Below are 8,592 nucleotides of genomic sequence, written 5' to 3'. Positions count from 1 at the left end.
TTGAACCATTGCTCTTGGCGATGTTTCTGTTTCAGACTTGCCTGTTCTTATTAATGAACCTTTTGGGGAGCCTATTTCTTATCTCTGCCTTCAGACTTCCCCCCTAATGCTGGTAGTATACTCTGTCCAACACCAATTTATCTTAAAATCATTTTGGCCAAAATCAGTTTTATGCAAATACAACTTAGTTGAAAGCAAACTAGTCAACTGGAAAATTTGGTTAAAACAATTATTTAGTAGAAAGTGAATATGCTAAGTTAGAAATTTTTGAATAGTAATACTTTTAGTATACTATGAGTTGTTTAAATACTTTTGGTTGTTTTTCTAGAGATTTTTCTAATTTTTCTTCTTTTATATTTCAAATTAATTTTCAACTGCAGGAGCACTATGTTGCTTATGATACCAAAAGATTAAAACAACCTAGCTGCCCAACAATAGCATAGTTGGACAGACTTGATCTCAACTGAAAGTCAGTAAGAGGTTAATTGGAACAATCAAAACATTGAGCGATAAGATAAAAACATGTTTCCTTTATTGCTTTTTTCCCCTCATTAAAATGGCAGTGCGTATGTGGTACAGGACACTCAGAAAAATGTAGATAAGGAGTAGAAGGACAAAAGGAAAAAAAAAAAGCCATAAATTATTATTTACCAAAGAATAACTACTGTTGTCCTTTCCTCTCTTTTCAAGTGCATTTTATATCCATAAACTCTGAATGCTGCTTGTAATTCGCCATTATTTAAGCATTCTGCAGCTATTGGTTCGTCACCTTTGTCCAGTTTTAGACTTTGGTTCCTTTCTGCCTTTTGACCTGCAACTGTGGGCCAGTCCACCTTAACTGAAAATAGACTGCCATTCTCTTTTTCCTTCAGTCCCTGAAGCCTGCTGAGGTCTATCACTAGCCTGGGCCCCAAAGACCCCCCCTGCTTTCTTTAAGTGAGACAGTTTATAAATTAAGCGATTCTGTCCATCATTTCTGTGTATTTACAAAAGGGTCCCTGTGGAACTCTGATCATCTACAAAATAATTTTCGGTGTTCATGCTTCATGCTTACTGTATATTATGTGTATATATGTAAACTAGATGAAAGTTATAAAGAGGAACTAGATTGGGTCCTGACTAAAATAAAGATAAGGCAGAGAAATCCATTTATCATTGAAGGGAAATTATTTAAATAGATTTTCTCTAAATCAAGGCTGGCAGATACATGTTGTGTGTTATGCCCAAACTCTAGTACATAGTAGACATCATTGATCAGTCACGGTACTGTTACTCATTGGATCCAAATTCAGCTTTGGATCTTTCTTGAAATGGGATTCTAGGTAGATGTGCCTACTGGAGTTGCTGTAACAAAACTACCATTTTTGCTATAAGATAATTGCATTGAAGTTTTTTTTTTTGAAGGACAATAGCATGTGCCTTTATTTATAATGGAAGGAGGGATGAATGTGAAAAAATGCTTGAAATTGGTATATTTTGCATTGATGACATTCCTTAAAGTCTTGAGAATGTAGAAAAGAATTCGGCAAAAATCACTGTGTGATCCATGGGTACTTCTTCTTTAATAGAGAAGAAATTAACCATTCATACTTGAGAGACTACAGAAGGAAATTAACTTAATCTTGCAATTCTAGAATCCTTCACAATAAGGAATTCTTAAGTTCTCATAGAGTGAGGGGGAAAAAGGGGAGAGAGAGAACATTTAGAACAGTGTTTTCCAAATTTGGCTATTTTCAGAGATGTATTTTTGGGGGAGGGGGATACAAATTTTCCATGCAACATTTAAATTTTTATGTTTTTCTTTTGTCTGTAATCTAAACAATACATGCTTGTTCAGGATTCTCTGGATACCATCTGACGTAACATTGTTTCCATATGATCACGCATCTAGATTTAGACCTCTGATCCCTGTAGCACAGAGTGTGGACCAACAATGTCTAACTTTTTATATGGCATCTCTCAGATTGGGTGCTCAGCCCCCTCACAGAACTGTTGAACGTTTCCTATGAGATCTGTGAGTTGTCAAGGTTCAGGACAGTGGTTCACAGCAGTGACTGTCAAAGTAGGAGGCGGTGAGGTGGGGTGGGGGTGGTGGCCTGGGAGACACCTTTTGAAAAAACACATTCAAAATACCTATTGATTTCATAATACAAATTCTAGGAAGTCAAACTCAACAAAATAATTTTCAGGCAGTAGCGGAAAACAAACTCTAGCTTCATCCTCGGGGACCTGAGATATACTTGGTTGAGAAACACTGGAGTTAGAGGTAGCAGCATCCCAGCACAAGGAGAACACTTGCTAAGAACATGTGCCACAGAGATTTGGATCAGTGAGTGAATCCTAAGCATATCTTGTCACGTCCCTTTGGAACCCAAAGGCCAATCCACATCCATCAGACTGCTCAGACCTGTTGTTTTGGGCAAGTTGGTCCATTTTTAAATACTGAGTCAAAATAAGCAGTTTTTTGCCTCCCAAAATGCCCCTCCCCCTTTACTGAGGTTAACATTTCAGAATTTTAAGTAAACCATTGCTGTAGCTGGGTAAAGTCGCCCCAGGTCCATCCTCCAGGAACTGCTGCCGTTATCTGCAGTGCCATCCATCCCTCAAGGGGGTTATCAGCCTGGGTCTGCTCTGTAATTATTGCAGAGCTCCAATTTGCTTTAGCCATGTCAGCAGTACCTGTCTCTCATGCATATTTACTAGATCAATGCATCCACCTATGTACTCTTTACCAATGAAGACCCGAGGTACCGTTCTGGCTCCTGTGAGCTGTTCCAAGTAATCTTGAATTTCGTTGATGTTACCGTTGGCTGTGATATCAGCAAATTCCAAAGGCCCTTGTTTGAAGGGCAGTTGGCTGAGAAACTCCTGCGTCCTTCTGCAGTAGGGGTAGGTGGGCTTGATGAACATGACCACCTTCCCAGGCTGGATCTTGCTGTTCACAAATGCTTGAGCCATGCTGTCAGGCTGCTGCCTCTCCGGGAGGACACCTCGATTGCAAATATTGCTTGGGAGTGAAGGTTTTTTTTTTTTTTTTAAATAGTAGATAGACCACGAAAATCATCATAAAATGTTTTAAAACTGATTAAAAAATTTTATGATGGCAGGTATGGAATGTGAGCAAAGAATAATTATTCGAATTTTGGGCAAAGCACATGCCTCGTTAAGATCTTGGAAGTAACACAATCAGTTAATAGATTTGTTATGGAGTGAAGATGGTGTCACAGTAATACTCATCATCAGAACTTGCCCATAGTATGGTCATGGTGATTGACTGCTGCTGCTGCTGCTGCTAAGTCACTTCAGTTGTGTCCGACTCTGTGCGACCCCTAGACGGCAGCCCACCAGGCTTTGCTGTCCCTGGGATTCTCTAGGCAAGAACACTGGAGTGGGTTGCCATTTCCTTCTCCAGTGTATGAAAGTGAAAAGTGAAAGTGAAGTCGCTCAGTTGTGTCTGACTCTTCGAGACCCCATGGACTGACTACCAGCTTTTATTCTATTCTAGATGATTAGTCTAAGCAGTGATGGTTAATCCCATTTCATCTGCTAATGAAGAGTTAGAGTTGGTCTGTAACCTATTTTGTTCAGTGAGATGTGACGGGAAGTCTGAAGGAGGGTCAGGGTGCATCTGGAAAATGGTTTCTTGACCCTAAAAAGAGATAAAGAGATAGTGCCTTTTCTTCCTCTTACGCTGTTATGTCTGAATATGATGGCTAGAACTGCACAAGACATCTTAGGGTAGTGAAAGAAACTAGCTTAGCAGGAAGCTGATCTAGAAGATGGCAGAGCAGAGAGAGGAAACCTGAGCTCTTGATGACCTTACTGAACTGCTGATTGTATTGTGCTTGGTCTGCCTTATGTCTGAACTTCCAGTTCTGCGAGATAATACAGTTCCTTATTGTGTAAGCCAGCATGATCTGGGATTTTGTCACTTGCAGCCAAAAGCATTCTGAGTGGTATACTCACTTTGTCCCAGGCAGATTCATGGCAGCTGGTTTTGATTTGATTTTGATAGATTTCCTTTTATTGAGGCTCTGCTCTCCCCCTCTTAATGGCTTCAGAAAGTGGATGCAGCTTTTAACTAGCCAGCTCTTGCCTCAGTTTTCTCTAAGGGGCTCTGCGTTAGACCAGGGTCCTTCACAGAAAGCAGCAGGGAATCCACCAGCACCTGTCATCTCTTCTGGAGCCTTTTGGATCCTTTGACTGTCTGGTGATGTGACTGCTTTTTTATCATTCATTTGTTCTTTTTCCTGATTCTGATTTCTCGATATGTTTTAGTCCCTGTTCTTGAGTACTTTGCATCTTATGCCTGACCTCAGGGTTCTTTAATAAATTTATTTTCCTCTCTTCCTTCTCCCCTGAGCCTCTCTTCCTTTATCTCTCTCATCCATTCCTGTCTCATTTTGTGACTTCATGGCAGGTAGGGGCTAGTCTAAGATGTATATAATCTTTGCCAGAAATGGTAGTGAGTTAAGTAGTCACACTTAACTTAAGATCATGGCATCTGGTCCCATCACTTCATGGGAAATAGATGGGGAAACAGTGGAAACAGTGAGAGATTTTATTTTGGGGGCTCCAAAAATCACTGCAGGTGGTGACTGCAGCCATGAAATTAAAAGATGCTTGCTCCTTGGAGGAAAAATTATGACCAACCCAGACAGCGTATTAAAAAACAGAGACATTACTTTGCCAACAAAGGTCCGTCTAGTCAAAGCTTTGGTTTTTCTAGTAGTCATGTATGGATGTGAGAGTCAGACTGTGAAGAAAATTCAGGGCCAAAGAATTGATGCTTTTGAACTGTGGTGTTGGAGAAGACTCTTGAGAGTCCCTTGGACTGCAAGGAGATCCAACCAGCCCATCCTAAAGGAAATCAGTCCTGGGTGTTCATTGGAAGGACTGATGTTGAAGCTGAAACTCCAATACTTTGGCCATCTTATGCAAAGAACTCACTAATTGGAAAAGACCCTGATGCTGGGAGGGATTGGGGGCAGGAGGAGAAGGGGATGACAGAGGATGAGATGGCTGGATGGCATCACTGACTCGATGGACATGAGTTTGAGTTAACTCTGGGAGTTGGCGATGGACAGGGAGGCCTGGTGTGCTGCAGTTCATGGGGTCTCAAAGAGTTGGACACAACTGAGTGACTCAACTGAACTGACTGAAGTAGTCACATAGCTGTTTGCTCTAGACTAGTATGGCAAATAGTAAGACTAGGTCAGTCCTCAGTCCATTTTCTCATCTAGTGCCTTTTACTCATGGCATGGTACAAATAACACCTGAAATGTCTAGGGGTCGGGGCTTGTGAGTCTTCATTATGGGTTCACTATTTGGTACCTGAAAACTTGGGCAAGTCACTTAAAGAGACTGAGTATTTTCTTTAGAATTTGTTATTAATTGTTCAGTTTTTTCCCCAGTAGTTTTTTTGGGGATTCAAATGAAATAATGTGAACATGGCAAATGAAAAAAGAATTTTTTCCTGAAAAAGAATAAGCAGTCTTGGTTGGATTTTCTGTTTTGTTTTGTTTTTCCCCCAGATAAACTAATGTCAAAGTCTCTAGAATCAACTCTGTGTAGCTTGTTAGCATGTTCATAAAAAGGCAATGAAATATGACGTGAGACATAATTATACAAGTAATCAGGGGTTGAAGTTGGTATTTTAGTGGTAGATTACAGCCTGAAATAAAAAGAAAGGGCCACACAGTATGAAGGGGAAATAAAGGTCAGGATGTTGATCTTGAGGCTTATTTCTAGTTAAACCAGAAATTCTGGTAAGCCAAATTAAGGGAAAGAGAAACCAATAGAAGAAACACCCCCCTCTAGTGGCGAGGAGCCAGGTTCTACACTTGTTTCCTAAGATGTGTGATTGGGGAATGGATGCCTTCTTAGGATGTCTTTAGTTTCTTAAGAAGTACCTTCAAGGGATCCAGAGTTGAAATTCTTAACGAAGATCATTACTTCAAGTTTTCCTGATCAGGTGGATTGATACATAAATAGTATGTTGGCAGTCTCACGTGGGATCAGTTGTCTGAAAAATGCAGAGGCTCCTGTTGGAAGAGATTCACAGTGTTTATGTACTTTTATGTAGGTCATTTAGAGAATTAAGAGACCACTGTTACTAAATTTCTTATTGATCTGAGATAATATAGTAGGAACCTCTATAATACCCATGTGTAGGCAGATAAAGCCTGTGATAGTATAGAGTAGTATTCATCTGTATTTATACAAAATAATGATTGTGGATTTCCTAAGGGTAACTTTTGATTTGAAATATTTAGTGGTCATTGGGAGAGCCAGGTGTTTAATTTATATCTCAGAAGTGATTTAATTTTTGCTTATAGAAAGATAGTGAATTTAAATATATTAAAATAACTTACTGCCCATAATTCAGTGGCTTAGTAGGGACACCTAATGCATTCTTGAAGGACATCTCATCTTAAGGATGTGTTCCTGATGATAATAGTTGCATTGATTATTATTGCATCTATAAATTTCAAGAGCCCATTCAGATTTTTACTGTTTTGAACTTCTGTTTGGATGTAATTCTTTTAAGTTAACTCTGAAGAGGAAAAATTTCAAAAAATGAAATGTTTATGGTATTCTGTGTTAGACCTGAGGAAAATTTGAATATCATTCAACTGTGATACAGAAAAGAATGATTATGGCACAAGACAATAAAGACTGCATCATCAGAGTGCCATTTCTTAATGTCAAACTCTGTGCTCCGAAGGAAAGAAATTTGAAGCTTGCAGTAGAACTAGCTTCTCAATAGTTTAGAATATGTTTGAGGATATTTCTTGTGAAGTAAAAATGGAAGAATTCTCTAGAAAATGTAAACTCGTACATGGATAAAGTGAGATTATAGGGTTATGAAACTTTAGTGTACAATGGATAGAATTAATATTCTTAGTTTACGATTATACTTCATAAATATACTTGATTTCAGGAAAGAAGAACTAGGTCTGGCAGTAGATCAGGATCCACCTATTGGGGAAAACCAGAAAATAGGAGGAAGAAGTTATTAATGGTTCATTCTTAGCCAGAAGAATTCAGTATGGAATAATTAAGGTCAGCTAGAGGAAGAATTATGATTATGTTAAGTGAGTTCACAGATATCTTTGAAGGCAAATCAGTTAGAACTGATTTGTTAATGTATATAGGGCAATAAACCAATTAGATGGTCTCTTTTCTAAATTAGTATGACAGTAGTAGAAGATATTTGGAGGGAAGAGAAATGGCTAATAAGGCTAGTGGTAATTAGACCTTCTTCATTAAATCCTAGCATTAAAGAAGTTCTCTGTACTTTAGTAATAGCTTAATTCTATAAATAAAATTTAATATTAAAAATTGATACAAGGTTGGCATTGCTAAAGTTAGGCAGTACTGATTTGTGTAAAGGGTTGCAGTAAGTGGGCTTGAATAAAGAACCCAAACTTCAAACCTCATTTGAAATTCCAGATAAAGTTTAAGAATAATAATTCATATTTGTAAAGGATTTTATAATATTCTTAATATTTTCACATGTATGATCTCATTGATTCTGTATGATCAGAACATGTATGATCAGAATTCTGGGGGACAGTATCACAGGTTTGATTATCCCATTTTTACAAATGAGGTCATGGAGGCTCACAGAGGCTAACCTACTTACTAAAGAGCCAATAGGAACTAAATGACAAGAGTGGGACTTAAGATGTATACCTTTTTCAGGGACCACCAGTTCAACCCACTGTGTTCAGTGTGTGGCGTTTAATTCTATATGTTCCTTTTGGATTGAAGAAATAATCTTGTCTGAACATGGGCAAATGGGCTAGGGAATTTTTAGCTAGTATGTATAGAGGCACATTTAAAATATATATGTTTTGGTGCTAAATGCTTAGTTACTAGAATTGAACTAATTAACCCAAGAATTCCACCAAATGATTACACTAGGGTTGCATTTGCAGAACTATGAAAAAGGAACTAAATTAAAGTAACATCTGACTATTCATGATTAATAAGAATTCAGCTTTTTTGTTTCATGTTCAGTTGGGCTAAAAGGTGTGTGTGTATGTGTATGTGTGAATGAATGTAAGAGATATTCTTTGGTAATGGGATAGATTTCTTACATCACATGGGTCATTTGGGTCGTATAAATCAAGGTCCATGTATGTACATTCTTTAAGGAAAGGGACTTGGTGTGTCTTGTTCACAATTAGATCCCCACTCTTGTTACTGATACATAAATGTGCTCAAATAATTTGCTAAATGAATGAAATAACTTTTTATGACACCCAAATCAGGTAGCCACAAGTCCCATACTGTTTCACTTTGGAGATCCCTGAATAACAGTAAGATTGTAGGAGAGTCTTCACTGACTGCAAGAGATTCCATTGTGAGTCCATTTACTTTTGACGGAGCCTATGGCCTTTTCTTCTCTGTTAATCTTTATTCTGGGCCAAAAAACTTGTCAGTGCCTTGTTCACATTAAAGAATAATCAGTGGGATTGCTTCCACCTATCAGTTCATGTCTTACTTGCATGGAGCTCAGGTACCACTGGAGGCATTCTGGTGGGCTAATCCAGCCAGCTCTTCAGGTCATTAGCGCTACACATT

General features: G+C 38.4%; 1 pseudogene; it reads right to left on the bottom strand.

The window, feature by feature from the left end:
• Window positions 1-2,637: 2,637 nt before the first annotated feature.
• Window positions 2,638-2,958, bottom strand: LOC138080631 (glutaredoxin-1 pseudogene; annotated as a pseudogene).
• Between the last annotated feature and the right edge of the window lie 5,634 nt (window positions 2,959-8,592).

Source organism: Capricornis sumatraensis, chromosome 6 (assembly GCF_032405125.1).
Source record: "Capricornis sumatraensis isolate serow.1 chromosome 6, serow.2, whole genome shotgun sequence".
NCBI classification, from domain to species: domain Eukaryota; kingdom Metazoa; phylum Chordata; class Mammalia; order Artiodactyla; family Bovidae; genus Capricornis; species Capricornis sumatraensis.
This window is presented reverse-complemented; position numbering and strand designations above follow the sequence as displayed.